We start from the raw sequence: 16,781 nt of genomic DNA on the forward strand, positions 1-16,781 counted from the left end.
TAATATACTTAGACAAGACTGAGCAAAACATAAAGGTGGTGGGGTCGCAATCCTTTCTAAAAATCAACTTAACATCACTACTCTACCAACATGTCCAAACCAGGATAGCAAAATAGAAGCCATCACAACTAAACTCCAACTAAATGCTAAAAAAGCCCTTTATATCATATGCATGTATCTACCTCCAGGCAACAATATTCTAATATTAGAAGACTTTCTTAGTTGGGTTTCTACGACCTACCCACAGGAAACTATAATCCTAGGTGACTTTAACATAGACTGGAATACTATTAATGCTGAAATTCCCTCCTCTCATATTAATCTACACGGTTTCTCCCAAACTATCACCTCAACTACTAGATTCAATAAGCACAGTAAAAGAGAGAGCATATTAGACTGGATACTCACAAACAATGTTAACAAAATATATAAAGTAGGTACCATGCCAGACGATATCAGTGATCACTCCCTAACTTACATTACTAGAGAAAAGTCAGATTGTGTAAACACCCCAAATATTAGACAAATTCGCTCTACCAAGCATTTTAATATAGACCTTTTTCTAGCTGAACTCAGCACCTGTAACTGGAATTCCTTAAAAAACACTCACTCTTGAGGATGCAGTTTTATTCTTTAATATTACTTTCTTATCCATTCTTGATAGACATGCTCCAGAGCGTTCCATTAGAATGAAGTCAAAAATAGCCCCATGGCTTTCCAAAGACACTAAAAAACTCATCCTCACCAGAAATAAAGTTTGGACCAAATGGAGAAGCCACAGAAATAGCCCAGATTTTCTTCACTTCCGCCAGCTTAGAAATCAGGCAAAAAAATCTATAATCTCCGACAAGAAAAAATTCTACTGTGAACTTCAGCAAACTCATCTTAACAACTCCAGACAATTTTGGTTATCAGTAAATAGACTCCTCTCCCCAGGTACTGCCAAAACTCCCTCCCCACTAAATGCCAACCCAGACACCCCTCTCCTAACTGCAAATACTTTTAACTCTTTTTTTTTCTGAAACTATTCAATCCCTAGCTAGACAAATGAACACCAACAACTACTACCCCCCAAACAACCCAGCTAACTCTTCTTACAACTTCTGTCTAAAACCTATATCTACTTCTTACATCTATAGACTCATTCACAAACTGAAACCATGTACACCTTCAGCTGATAAGCTCCCTTCACTTTTCCTCCAAAAAGCAGCCAAAGAAATTGCATACCCTATATCCATACTCATAAACAGAACTATCCAAGAGGGATCCATCCCAGACATCTGGAAAGTCTCTCATATTATTCCACTACATAAAGGCGGCAACTCTATTGACTACTCCAACTATAGACCAATTGCTCTCCTTTCACCCTTAGCAAAAATTATGGAGAAATGTATTCACCAGCAACTAGTACAATATCTGTCTCTACACAACATTATAGCACACTGTCAGCATGGCTTTAGACCTCATCACAGCACCACCACTGCCCTTCTTTCTTTTATAGATACTATCAACAAAAATCGCAACAATAATCTTCTCTCTTCTGCTCTTTTCATTGATCTCTCAAAAGCGTTCGACATGATCAATCACTCTCTCTTAACTGACATTCTTGAATCTCTCTCATTTGATAACCTAGCTATTAAATGATTTAGATCATACCTTAGCAACAGACAGCAAGCAGTCATATGGGAAAACCATATCTCTTCTCTTTTGCCAATTTCCATTGGAGTTCCTCAGGGCTCCATTCTTGGTCCTCTTCTCTTCTCCCTCTTCATTCTATTATCCCACAAGCAACCTGCATTCAATATGCAGACGATTTGACCCTTATTTGTTCTGCTCCATCCACTACAGAACTGATCTCACTTACCCAAAACATATTTAATACTGTTGAAACATGGTTCTCTGAACGGTTCCTCCTACTTAATGCCAAAAAACTAAACTTCTCCTTTTCACCCCCACCACTCAAACCCCCCCATTAAATTTCTCCATCTCCTCAAACACTAACACTATCATCTCACCTGATTCAACAACAAAACTGCTAGGAATAACCATCGACAATAACCTCTCCTTCGATCAACACATTAACAACACCATCAAATTAGTTAACAGAAAAATAGGATCCCTATATCGAATTAAACCTTTTCTAACTCCAGCAACTAGAACCAAAATAGCCCAATGCCATCTCTTATCTACACTACTATATGCATCCCCTATTTATACCAACCTTAAGAAAAGCAATCTAACTAAATTAGCAACTTGCTACAACAATATTGCCCGTTTCGCCACTGGTAACCCCTTCAGAACTCACCATTGTTTTAACCTAAAACTTCTAGGCTGGCTTGAATTCCAAAGCTACCTGCTAATCCCTCAACTCTCTACTGCCCATAGTATACTATACCAACCTGACAACACCCCAATTCTCTCTCAACTGATAATCCCCTATAATAATCTCAACTCCCTACGCTCTTCTCATAAACTGATGGCCAAATCAATTAAGTCAAACAACTTTGCTGGTGACTGTCTTTTCACTAATACAGTAGGCAGAAATTGGAATCTTCTACCTAGTGACATAACTCTGACTACATCTTTGCCTCTTTTCAAACAGAAAATTAAACTGTACTTCCAAAACCACTGGCTCTGTTCCTGCAGTACACTTGACTAATTTATCTTATTTGTTACTCTTTTACTCCTCTACTCCTTTCCTCTCCTTTCTACTCCAACTCCTGTTCTGATTCTACTACTATTAGAACTATAAGTATTATACATTTTTCTGTAAAATTATTGGAATTTAAGAACAGTACATTTCTTTTTTTTCTTTCAGAAAAATTGTTACATTACTGTTGAATATCTCTCTTGCAATGTTATTAATGCTTATAAGCTGTATTTTTCTTAGTAATATATTTCTTATGTAATGTACTAGTAGATAGTGGAGCTTTTCTCCTCGGGCCTCTGCTGAAAATGGACTTGTTATCCAGCCAGACTAGCCCGGTCAACAAATGTAAAATAAATAAAATAAAATAAACAATTGCTACATTGCTTCAAGATGCCCATGTTCATCAGGCTGGCAGGAGAAATAATGGGAAATTGCCTGTCCATTGTGGTATGATTTTTCTGAATGTAGTATTTGGGAAGGAAGTAGGCTAGCTGGACTTAGTCACAGACAGCAAAAATGAAGTAGTAATTCAATTAAATACAGTTAAAGTACAGTGCCAGTTTAAAATATACTTATTAATTTTTTCTCAGTGGATGCCTTGTATTTCAGTGTGGATGCACTAAAGACCTCCAGCTAAAGTTTCCAAATGTTGAGCAGCTACAGTAAACTGAGCTCAAATCAGTGCAAATGCAAGGCTTATTTACAGGCAAATTTAACCAGTTTTGACACAACTACCAATGGGAAAGGCCCAAACTGAGCTTCACACTTTTGCCAAAGGGTGCAAGACGGCCATCTTAAAGTAATATGACTGACTTAAGAGCACTGTGATACCATCATTTTAGATTCAACAGGTCTGAATCTAGCTTATGCTATGTAAGGTAAGGAAACAATATAGGAATAAGTATAGGAGAGTCACTTAAAGGTCAAAGTGAGAGTGTTTAGTAGTATACTATTAATGACCTGCAGTGTTGTCATCATCTGCACAAACTGGCAACTTTTAGAGCAACTGAGAACACTGGGAGACACTGGAGATGGTTTCCTATAGAGGATTTTAAACCAGAGAGGTTTGCTTATATGCAAGTATGGGGAACTGTGTTTGCACAAGGCTTTTCTACCAGAAGGATGAACGATTTTCTAAAGTTAAATTTTCAGACCGATCAGATAAAAACACTAACCTATCGACTAGTATTTCCCACCTTGGATGTATTGAATTTAGTTCTCTGTTCCCGCAAAAGGACACTCCCAACATAAATCAAGCTTGCTTTGAGCTCAAGTGCAGTAACAAATGCTTTAGAACAGAAGAAAGAATTCCTGCCATATCGAGAATCCTTGGAAATAAGTTCACCCTGAGAAATGTTTACAATGCACAAAAACCTTGCAAAATGCAGACATATTTTGGCAGACTTGGAACAACTTTTGCAGAATACTGTTAAAACTACCCACCTTGGATGGGTTGAATTTAGCTCTCTGCTCCCACCAGAGTGCAAAAGGACACACCCAATGTAAAACTGTTTTTTAACTCAAGTATAGTAACAAATGCTTCAGAACAGAAATAAGAGTTCCTGCAATATCAGGAATCCTTGGAAATAAGTTCACTAACCCTGAGAAACACAAAAACTTTGCAAAACATAGAATTATCTTAAAAGAATCAGAAGAGCTTTTGCAGAATACTGACAAAACAACCAAAGAGCAGTACAGTGGCAAACAGATGATTCATTTCATCTCAGTTTGCGTACTCTCTTGATTCTGAGCAAGACATTTAAGAAGACTCTGCTCAATGGCCATCCCTGAAAAGGGCCATTTGTATTCCACTGAGCTTACCTGGTCAACAAATGGGTACATAAAGTTAAATAAAAAAGCTGAATTCCTCTTCACATAGGTAAAGTCTTTACATGTCATTCTATGAACAATGTATCCATATGTTTTTAGAATCAGTGCACTTTCAAAGTGCAGTGCATGAATTGTGCACTGATTGTTGAATTTGCCTAAAATGTTTTATTTTTCTTTAAATAGGTAATCAGCCAAGACAACTCGGCAAGTAAGAGATGTGTATAGTTTCACTACCATATTTTCTGTCCATTGCAATGCTATTTCATATTTATTCTTCTATGCAATTGCATGTAGGACTTTTTCAATTTAAGAAATGACTGATACTTTCTGAGTTGTGTATTACAGAGGTGATGTGAGGTCGTCAGCAGTGAAGGGTTCACTAAGACGCTCTGGAACTGTACAAGAAAGGATACAAGGATGGAATTCCAAAGTAGTACTTTCTAGAAATAGGGTCTTATGTGTCCAGCCATGGGATTGTTAGTTAGTAGTGATCATTCTTTTATGTTGACTAAGGTGTGCATGAGTGGTGGTGAAGTTTTTGCTATGGATTATGCGGAACTTGAAAGGGAGTCAATGATGATTATTGGTCATCTGGTTATTCGAGTATTCATTGCACTGAAAGAGTTTGCAATCAGGAACAAACAAATAAATGTGGCTGACTGTGAACATAAGGTGAATCCTGATGGCAAATGAGACAATTTACAAGAGATGCATTTGGGAGGTGGCAGATGGAAATTTTGTATATTTTCACTGTGGCTTGATAAAGTGAGTTTTGCAGCTATTTTTATGCAAGTTATTTTGTGTTGTTCCAGGGTGTTTCTGAATGGATTGTATATGCATGTACTATGGAGCCTACCTTATTTCCTTACAATGAAACTATGGCCAGGTTTCACACAGGAAAATATCAAGTGTAAATAGCACTGATAAGGAAGCTCACTGCATGAAACACTATGGATGTAACCGAGCACGGACAGAGACAACCCATTGAGTCAAAGGTTAATACCAAAGCAGACGGGCAGTGGTAGCATGCATAGTAGCAGCGTATCAGCATATCTGAGGAGATGCCATACTACAGTATGCATATATAATGTGCATGATGTTATCACAAAGTTAGTCCTTACATAGCAACATTGTATCAGCATATCTGAGGAGCTGCCCCACTACAGCATGCATATGATATGCATGATGACATCAGAAAGTTGTTCCATTGTACCTCAAAGCAGTAAGAACATCCATGTCCAGTGCTGTAAAAAAGAGCAGCAGCCTGCAGAATAGCATAGCAGAGTGGCCAGCAGCAGCTATGAAGTGTATAGAAAAAAGGCATAGGTAAGAAAGTAGAAAGGGGGCTACAGCAAGCATAGGGAAAATAACAGTAAGGAATGGATAATGAGGTAATGAAGGGTACATTTTTAGCAATATAGCACTCCCTTTTCATTATGAAAAGAGAAGCATAGACAGGGAAGCTACTGACATACGGATTTGGGTGGGATAGAAGGAGAAATTCAGCTAACAGCTGCAGACCGATAAACATGGGAATGCTACACTGGTAGCATAGATGATGTGAATACAAAATATAGAATAAATAGTGGGTGGAACCATAAAGACAGAGAGTGGACAACTGGCGACAGTGAGGGTGGCCTGAGGTATGACCTAATTATGGGGAAAGATTTAAAAGGGAAGGTTAATACTACTAAGTGAACAGTGCATACTTAGAATGGTTGAGCCACCCCAGATGGTGATATACCCAGGCTTCTGACACTACCCTCCTAATGCCATGACTAGTTACACCCCTTGTCTTCCAGTAGCTTTGACCCATTGGTGAATGCACTTTTAAAGACATTGCAGAAGGCACTCTATGTTCCCAAAAGAATGGTGCACCTGCATGAGAATATCAACAGTTGCCAACTTCCACACAAGATGCCAAATTACAGTAGGTAACCCCATGTCTCTCTTCAGCAAATGAACTTTTATCTCCCTGTCCTGATAAGCTGACTCAAAAGAGACCATTAAACAAGCAGGTTGCCTCCAGAAAATGAACCTTTCTCCTTCCCTCAAAGAGGGAGATGAGGATGGGACTGTTAGCCATGTCTCTGATCCAGTGGCTTGTGGTACCTAAGGTGAACACACATGCACCTCTTCCTTTGCTTCGATGGAAGCAGTATATGGGGGCAGTGGGAAAAAATGGTCTCACACACACACATAACACATGAGCAATGTGAACACTATTGTAGTTAAACAATGAATGCTATACAAGTCTTACACATCCTACTAAAGGGCCACTTCCACTTTTTGTGGCAGCTAACCATTTTCAACATATGCTCTTAAGTAGCTGGAACAAAATGACATACTGATGACAGAAGGAGATAAATGAGCATAAAAGACTCTTAAGTACATATCTGGCTGCATCGCCTGAACCTCTGCCGCCCATTGTTGGAACACTTATTCCTGTTGCATTAAGACATTGCAGTGATACTTGCATTGCTCCCACCTCAGCCAGGTCATTCCAGTCATTGGTCATTTTAAATGGATCATAGTAATGTGTAGCTCCCACTGTATTTCATGTAGAAGTAATAGACTGTAGTTTTCCATTACACCACAAGGTGGAGCTCCTTTTCAGGAATATAAAAGACAATTTCAAAAGTGAAAGAAGAGACTGGAACACTAGCAGAAGGAGGGAAGACTGAAACACATAGCTGAAGGGAAAAAGGGCCTTGCAGCATGACCGGATTTCTCTCTTCTAGTGCTTTGGGACAGGGAAGTGAAGTAGCATATTGTATCTGTCTCTGGCTGAAATCCTGGATGATGGTCTTTTGTGGAATCAGGAGAGAAGTCTGAAACTAGTAGCTCCATGCCTGCTATGATTCAGCAAGAAAAGGAGTTCCCTTGGACCTAGTACCGAGAAGCCATAGATGATTAACAGAGTTCTGGTAGGTGACTTTCTACTTTTTTCATCAGAGGAACCATGGCACCTGGTCACTAGGATATTCTCAATGGAGTGGTGAGAGGCTCTGGCCATCATTTTTATATTTTTATGTGTGTGCCCCCCCCCCCCCCACAAATTCTTTGTGGATTACAAATAACTGGAATCCATATGAGCTCCAACTTGGGCCCCATCATGCCTGCAGCAAGACTGTAAATAGTCACTGACCAGTGAACAGGGTATAATAGAGTGTTTCATAGTTGGTCTGTTTAGAATTGATCAAGGGGGTAGACGCTGTTAGTACTGCTGAATGACACTGCATTTTCTCATATTTGTATTGTTGCATTATAAATCTTCATTGTTCAATGACTTTGCATTTTGCTCATGTTAGTACTGCTGTCTTCAAGAATTTTGCTGCTCAATGACATTGCATTTTCTCATATATGTATTGTTGTATTATGACTCTTTTGTTGCTTAATGACATTGCATTTTTTCCTGTGTTTGTATTGCTGCATTATAATGTTTTGCTGTTCATTGATATTGCCTTTTTTGTGCATGTTTGAAAGTCAAGACTTTTTTCTGTTGAGTTCTGGGGAAGAGGGTGAATTTTTATTTATTACATTTATTTTTATTTATTTTACATTTATTTTACATTTGTTGACCATTTTCAGTAGAGGCCCAGGGAGAAAAGCTCCAAGCAAAGGCCTAGACAATCAATATTATATATAGTAATAGTTGACAGAAATACAGTAGATGGTTTATAATTGAGGTTCAGTTAGACTTGAAACAAAGCAGTATAGTAGGATATACTAAAACAAAATACATTTAGTGAGCATTTGAGAGATAACAATTAATAAAATTATTGACTAATATACTTTCATTACCACAAGGACTCATAGTGCAGTAGATCAGGAGACTAGAAAGAGCAGCAAGGGGAAGGAGGTGTTAGTCAGGGTTAGAGCAGGGACAGAGCCAGTGAGTTTTAAGGTATTCTTTAAGTAGTGTTTTGAAAAGAAGAGTGGAAGTGAGGGTGGTAAGTTCATTAGGAAGCTGGTTCCAACTTTTTCCTATTGTGTTGGAGAAGAGTCAGTCCCCTGCTTTGTTGCTGGATTTAATAGTGGAAACTAGTAGCTTATTAGCTGATCGAAGTGTAGTAAGATTTTTGTAGGGGGTGATCAGATTATTGAGGATTTGGGGTATTGTTAGGATGATAGAGAATCTTATGGGAGATGACAAGTTGTTGGCAAAGCAGTTGGTTCTGCAGTTCTAACCATCCCAGTTGTTTGATGTTGTGACAGTGGTGGGTTCTAAAGGGGGTGCCAGTGGCAAATCTGGCTATGTTATTGTAACATGCTGAGAGTTTGGAGAGGTTGCTTTTAGAAAGATTGGTATTTATCGCAGAGGCATAGAATAGGGTAGAAATCAGATGGGTCTGGGAAATGGTTATCCTGGCAGAAGGGGTTAGGAAGGGTTTGATTCTGTAAAGGGTGCCAAGTTTTTTGTTAACAGATTTTATTGTAGAGCTAATATGGTGATCATAGCTAAGGTGGTTATCAGTTACTCCCAGTAGATGGGTAGTAGTGTCAGGGGATATGTTAGTACCATTGTTAGAGGTTACAGTGAAGTACAGTTGAGATGACTTAAGAGTAGGAGCAAAGAGCAATAATTTAGTTTTTTTTGGGTTCAGTAGGAGACCATGTTGCAAGAACCAGTTTTCAGCACTGTTAAATACGGATTGGGTGATTGACTGGAGAGAGGTTATGGACTTGGCTGAACAAATTAAGGTAGAATCGTCTGCATATTGTATGCAGGTGGCTTGTGGAATTGTGGTGTGTAGGTTATTTATAAATAAAGAGAAAAGAGGAGGACCTAAAATAGAGCCTTGAGGTACTCCTATGTTCACAGGGAGTGGTGTGGAAAGATTATTATCCCAAAGTATGGCTTGATGTTGGTTTTCCAGATAGGATTTAAACCATTGTAATGCCTGTGCATCAAGTGATTGGACCTTTAGTATGTCAATAAGCAAGTTATGATTCACCATATCAAAGGCCATTGAAAGGTCAATAAAAAGTGTAGATGAAAAAGTGTTATTGTTTCGGTTTTTGTTTATGGTGTCAGAGAAGGATAGCAGGGCAGTTGTGCTATGGAATGGTCTAAAACCATGTTGGCAGCTTGCAAGTAAGTTATTCTGGAGAAGGTGGTCAAGTAGTTGTCTGTGAATGCATTTCTCCATTATTTTAGCTATTGGAGAGAGTAAGGCAATGGGGCGAAAGTTGGAAAGTTCAGTAGATGGGCCACCTTTGTGTAGAGGGATGATATGGGATACTTTCCATATGGATGGGATTTTGCTTTCTGAGATTGTTCTATTTCTAAGTATGTAGATGGGATAGGCAATGGCTTTAGTTGCAATTCGCAGGAATTCAGCAGGAAGACAGGAGAATGTATGTTTTTATTGCATGCGTATCTCACCGTGCTTTATTGCTAACTGGTGCACTGTTGAAATAATCTGTTTATGGTTGTGCTATTGCCTTTTTAAACTAGATGTGCCACCTAGAATAAAATCTGTCCCTCTTGCCACCTTGATGTGTTGGGCCTATAGGGGTGTCACCAGAGTCAGGTAGGAAGGAACCCATATCTCTTCAGCTATACCTGTGGGTGTGCTACATTTGGGGCTCATTCGGGATTGCCTGTACTGCCTTGGACTCTACCCTATTCCCTTGTATGTGTGGAAAGCAAATCCAGCAGAAACATGAACCCAGAAGCTGTAGTTTCACTGTCCATAAATACCATAGGGCCTGAAGTTTTGAACTCTTTGGGAAGTATTGTAGAAAAATGCTTAAAGCATACACAGCCATTCACTGGGTTTGGCTACCGCAAATTGCATTTATTTTCTGGAAAACAACCCACACCTCAGGGAGAGAAAGATTTTGAAACATGGATGGATCAGGCCTCACAAGTCCTAGAGGAGTGGGATATCCCAGAATCTCAGAAGCAGCAGTGGATAGGTGAAAAAGTCTAAAGGGAGTAGCTGTGGATATCATATGCAATCTAAGGATGGGTAAGCAAGATTGCATGGCCAAGGATTATTTAGGAGTACTGCAAGATGTGTTTGGAAGGACAGAGGGGGCTGCTGACCTACTGTATCAGTTTGAACATACATACCAAGAAGTTGGTGAGAAACATTAAGCGATTAGATAAAATGCTCCAACAGATCATCATAAGAAGGGGGTGGATCTGAAAGTAGCTGACCAAGTACAGATCGGACAAATTTTACAGGGAGCTCAAGCTATGGACCCCATTGTGTGTAAAATGAGGATGAGAAATAGGGAAGAGACTCTAACTTATTTTCAGTTGGTAAAAGAGGTGAGGGAAGAGGAAGCCCTGTTGGAAGCCAAATCCCAGTGTTCAACAACAACTAAAACAGGAGCAGGAGCCTATAGCCGTGCTCACTACTCAAACAGGAGTTGTGGCCCAGTGTGTCCACATTGTAGAGGTGTCACAGTTACAGGTGCAGGTGTCTTCCCTGACCGACGCCATAGCTCAAGTCACCGAAACAGTTGCAGAATTGCAGAAAGCCATAGTAACTTTAGCTGAAGGGAGGAATACATCAGCTAGAACCTCCACAAAAGGACTCTGGGGAGAACCAAATCAGCCAATGCTCAGAGTTCCTACTGGATTTTGTTTTCACTGTGGGGATACCGGGCATATAAAACAACAGTGTCCTAATGCAGAGAACTTGAAGAGAGTGAATGAACTATTTTTGGGTAGTGCAATGCAGGAAAACTTCAAAGGGCCTCATTGAAAGAGCCAGCTGAATGCCCAGTTACAAAGAGCTCCATAAAATCTAACATCAAGAGACAGCAACGTTGATCTCCTTTCCACACTAACCCTTGTAATAGGGGAGGAAAAACTACCTACTATGTGCACTTCTAGCTCATCTGAGGTGAACAACTGACTTGAAAAGCCATGTTAGCCAAAATCTCAGTATCTGAGACTGCAAAGCATTACTAAGCAAGAGTCTTATCCGTTAAAATGGCGAGGTCAACCAGTGGTACTTCAACCACATGCTGACTGCCATACAGCTGAACAACACCAGAAACGGAAACTACTCGAGGGCCTACTGGGACTGTCCCTGTTGTGTCAGTAAACATAGGATGTCTATCTATATCTATGTCATTAGCACTCTTCAAGAAAAATCTTGATGATTGGATGTGGGAGATAAGAAATTCACCCCAGGGATCACTTCTGTGGCTCTGCTCGACAGGGGCACAGGAAAATAATTTTCTTGGGTGGCGAAAGCCAGGGTACATTTTTGGCTAGGCTTATATAGGCCCTAGGGCTAATAGCCTAGTACCCTCTGATGAACCTATGAACCTGTGAGGAGTATATAGTAAAGCACTGTTGGATACTGGTGCACAAATCACCATTCTATACAGAGACTTCTACGAAAAATACTTAAAAAAATTTGCCACTTGAAATGTTAGAAGATTTGGAGATCTGGGGGCTAAGTGACACAAAGTTCCCATATGATGGTTATATCTCACCCAAGTTACAATTTTCCACTTCAGTTGTTGGGTCAACAGAAGCTTTTGAAACACTCACTGTTGTGTGCCCCAGGCCAAAAGGAAAGGATTCATCATCTATTTTAGTGGGGACAAATACTGACCTCGTCAGAAGAATGCTAATGCCTCAGTTGACCCAGGAACACCCAACACTACATCCTCTCCTGAGACCAGTTTTCTGTGCCCTTCAAAGGGAGAAGGCTAGTAAGAAAGATGAAATTGTCATGTGTGGACCCTGTCTGGGAAAGAGCATATAATTCATCCTGGTCAGGTCACTTGCTTCTGAGCCAAAGTGAGGATGTGTGGACAAACAGTTTCCTCTCATCTCATGATGGAAATGGATCCAGAAAGTGACTTGCCACCGGGGCTGGAACTAGTTCCAGAAGTTTGGCCTGCAGACAAGTTAAAGCATCCTTATGACACTTTGCCTGTGGGGTTGAAAAATAAAGGAAGTACTCCCATTGTCCTGCATTCACAAGTGTGTTTGGGAAATGTTTATGCTGTCACTCCCTTACCTGCTTTTGTGTTGACAAGGAATGAGAGCAGAGCCAACGAGTTGAAGCTGGAAGATATTGAGATAGGAGGTGGTCTCTTGCCCCCTGAGTGGCTAACCAGAGTTAAAGAGCTACTAATGAAAAAGAAAAAATGTTTTTCTACTAAATTAGATGTAGGCTGTGCAGAAAGTGCAGAACACTGAATAAGAGTAAAAGAGGACTGGCCCTTCAGGGAACATTCCAGAAGAGTAGCCCCAGGAGACCTGGAGGACTTAAGAAAACATTTGGTTGAACTAAAAGCCGCAGAGATAATTTGAGACTCAAGAAGTCCATATGCCTCTCCCATCATCATCAGGAAAAAGAATGGGTCAATTCTCATGTGTGTTGACTATCGTACTCTGAATCAGTGAACCATTCCAGACCAGTACACAACTCCATGGACTGAAGATGCTCTAAATTGCCTGGTGGGCAGTAAGTGGGTCGGTGTGCTAGACTTAAGTAGTGGATACTATCAAATCCCTATGCACCCAGAAGATAGAGAAGACTGCTTTCATCACCCCTTTGGGATTTTTTGTTTGATTGCTTACCTCAAGGTTTATCAAATGCAGCAGCAAATTTCCAGAGAATCATGGAAAGAACAGTTGGAGACATGCATCTCCTGGAAGTCTTAATCTACATAGACAACATCATTGTCTTTGGGAGGACCCTACAGGAGCACAAAGAAAGACTGATGAAGGTATTTTGTACAGGATTGAGAAGGAAGGTCTGAAGTTGTCATTGGACAAATGCAAGTTCTTCCAACCTTCAGTGACCTATGTGGGACATGTAGTGTCTGCAAATGGAATATCCACAGATCCCCGCAAAGTTGAAGTGGTAACATCTTGGCCCAGACCCAAGACTATCACAGAGCTGCAATCGTTCCTGGGGTTCTGCAGTTACTATAGGAGGTTTGTGTAAGGATTTTCAATGATAGCAAGACCCCTCAACCATTTGCTTCAAAATGATGAGAAAGCAGATGAAACAGATGAAGATATCTTTGTGAAAAAGCCTAAGGGACCGAGAGGTTCTAAATAACTCATCGAGAGTCGTTGGGCTCCTGAGTGCGAAGAGTCATTTGAGCAGCTTAATATTGACTCACACATGCCCCTGTGGTGGCATATGCTGACTCAACAAAGCCATACACTTTACATGTGGATGCTAGAATGGATGGCTTAGGAATGGCTTAGGAAAAGTCCTTTACCAGGAGTATGACAAGAAGCTGAGACCTGTGGCTTTTATTAGTCGGAGTTTATCCCCCACAGAAAGAAACTACCCTGCACACAAGTTGGAATTCCTTGCCTTAAAGTGGGTGGTAGTGGACAAGTTGCATGACTATCTCTATGGGGCTGAATTTGAAGTGCAGACTAACAACAATCCTCTGACATACATCCAGACCACTGCAATGCTAGATGCTACTGGCCACAGATGGATGGCAGCTCTATGCAACTATAATTTTAGTCTGAAATACTGCCCAGGACATGAAAATGGAGACGCTGATATTCTGTCCAGAAGACCTCCGGGAGATTTACACCCCTTCGATGAATGGGTGGAAATTCCAGTGCCAGGGGTGAGAGCTGTGTCAGATTGCAACCTGTTATCAACACACTGAATGTTGGGCCCAGAGGTTGGGTCTGTCTGCAGCAAGCATAGCCCAAGCTTACTGTAACAGTGACCTCAGGAGATATCAAAGAGAAGACCCCTTAGGTCAGCTGGTGGCAGTTGCTTTAGACAAGAAACAAGTTAATATGCTTCCCATGGATATTCATCCTCTGGCAAGACTTTTAGCCAAAGAATGGGACAGACTACAGATGCAGAATGGACTAGTATATAGGAGATGATCTAGTGCACTCATCAGTGAAAAATGGCAATTGTTGCTTCCTCAGAAGTATAGAGAAGTAGTACTCTGGTCATTGCATGATGAGGATGGTCATCTTGGTTATGACAACTATGGGTCTGGTATGAGGCAGGTTCTACTGGTCATGCATGAAGCAAGATGTTGAGGATTATTGTCATACATGTCATTGTTGCATTCAGAGAAAGACTCTGCCAACCAGAGCTGCCTCACTGGGTGAAATGGAAAGTAGTGAACCCATGGAACTGGTCTGTATAGATTTTCTGTGTATTGAACCGGATGAAGGCAGGATCAGTAATGTGCTGGTGGTGACAGACCACTATAGCAGGTATGCTCAAGCATTTCCCACTCACGATCAGAAAGCTATTACAGTGGTGAAACTACTAGTTGCAAAGTTCTTTGTACACTATGGCCTGCCAAAAAGGATACACTCTGATCAGGTATGTGATTTTGAGAGCAAGCTTGTCCATGAACTACTCCTTCTGTTGGGAGTCTTATCCTGAAGGGGATCTTCAGCCTGAGTGTTTCAACAGAACTTTACTAGACCTGTTGGTGACACTATCTGCTGAGAAGAAGAGTCAATGGAGTAGACATGTAGCCACAGTGGTCCATGCTTACAACAGTACTAAAAATGATGCTACAGGATTCTCGCCTTACATCCTAATGTTTGGAAGAGAAGCTCATCTTCCTGTTGACGTCACCTTTAGAGTCACAGCTGATGATACACCAGTGCGATCTCACAGCAGTTATGTGGGGAGACTCAAGAAGAACCTCAGACAGGCTTATGAGCTTGCTGAAAAATCAACAGGACAAAGACATCAGCGAAACAAGGCTCACTATGATAAAAAAGTAAAGGTGCATGATTTGCAGCCATGGGACAGAGTTCTTTTGGGAAATTTGGAACTACAAGGAAAGCATAAACTAGCTGACCACTGAGGATCTGTGATTTACATAATTTGTTCCCAGCTACATAATATCCCTGCCTAACAAGTTTGCCCTGAGGAAAAATAAGGACCTATTAAAACTTGGCACTGAAACAACTTAATGCCTTTGGTAAAATCAGTGAGACTCATGAATCCGGAACCCAAAATGGCTCAGCAGAAGCCTAACTCAAGGTAATCCAGAAGGCTAAGGCAGAGAGAAACTATCCTCTCCAATAATAGAGCCAATGCTTCCTCCTGATGGGACAGGAGGACAGTGATGATGACTGGGGTTTCATTGGGCATTTTTATGAGGATGTTCAAGACCCCGTGGACTGTAATCTCGATGTAAATGCACCGGAATGTGTTCCTTGTCATTTTGAGCAGCCTAGACCTAACTAGACCAAGTAACATTTCTGTGCATCTTGCAGAACCCAAAACTGATGGAAGCCCTGCTATACAAACTTCAGAAAATAGTGCTGAGGACATTCATACCGTTATGGAAAATGAAAGTGAAGTTATACAAGAGGAGATCTTAGAAGTAGACAATATACCTACTGAAGAACTAGACATTGAATGTGATGTGAGTGACAAACCTTCAGAGCAAACTTCCTTCGCTGTCTCTTCCGAACCAAAACTGCAGAGACTGATTCATCCCCCACAGAGACTTGCCTATAACAGTTTGGGACATAGTACACAGGAACCTGTGACCACAGCTCATCAGATGGTCTGTGCTCATAATCCCTATGCATCCTGCTCCAGTGGTAACACACCCACCCCAAGTTAAGCATAATGCTGATTACCCTTGGTGGAATGAACATTTTGAATGCAAAAATATTGTTTAGTTGATGGTGCATTAGCATTTGTAAATATTTTCTGCTAATCTAACTTTGACTTGTGGGGACCCAAGATTTTCAAGTGGGGGGAGAGTGTAGCTCTCACTGTATTTCATGTAGAAGTAATAGACTGTAGTTTTCCATTACACCACAAGGTGGAGCTCCATTACAGGAATATAAAAGACAATTTTGAAAGTGAAAGAAGGGACTGGAACACTAGATGAAGGAGGGAAGACTGAAACACGTAGCCGAAGGGAAAAAGAGCCTTGCAGCATGACTGGATTTTTCTTTTCTAGTGCTTTGGGACAGGGAAATGAAGTAGCAGATTGTGTCTGTCTCTGGCTGAAATCCTGGATGATGGTATTTTGTGGAATCAGGAGAGAAGTCTGAAACCAGTAGCTCCATACCTGCTATGATTCAGCAAGAAAAATAGTTCCCTTGGACCTAGTACCAAGAAGCCATAGATGATTACCAGAGTTCTGGTAGATGACTTTCTACTTTTCTCATCAGAAGAACCAAGGTGTCTGGTCACTAGGATATTCTCAATGGAGTGGTGAGAGGCTCTGAGCATTATTTTTATATATTTATAAGATTGTGCCCCCCCCCCAAATGCTTTGTGGATTACAAATAACTGCGATCCATATGAGCTCCAACTTGGGCTCCATCATGCTGGCAGCA

The 16,781-nt window shown here is 40.7% G+C and overlaps 1 long non-coding RNA gene across 1 annotated transcript in view; it reads right to left on the minus strand.

Moving 5' to 3' along the window:
- LOC122790083 overlaps window positions 1–16,781 on the minus strand; it is a 291,592-nt gene that overhangs the window by 97,318 nt on the left and 177,493 nt on the right. The window lies entirely within an intron of this gene.

Source organism: Protopterus annectens, chromosome 15.part0, assembly GCF_019279795.1.
Source record: "Protopterus annectens isolate FY-2018-M chromosome 15.part0, PAN1.0, whole genome shotgun sequence".
Classification (NCBI taxonomy): Eukaryota; Metazoa; Chordata; order Ceratodontiformes; family Protopteridae; genus Protopterus; species Protopterus annectens.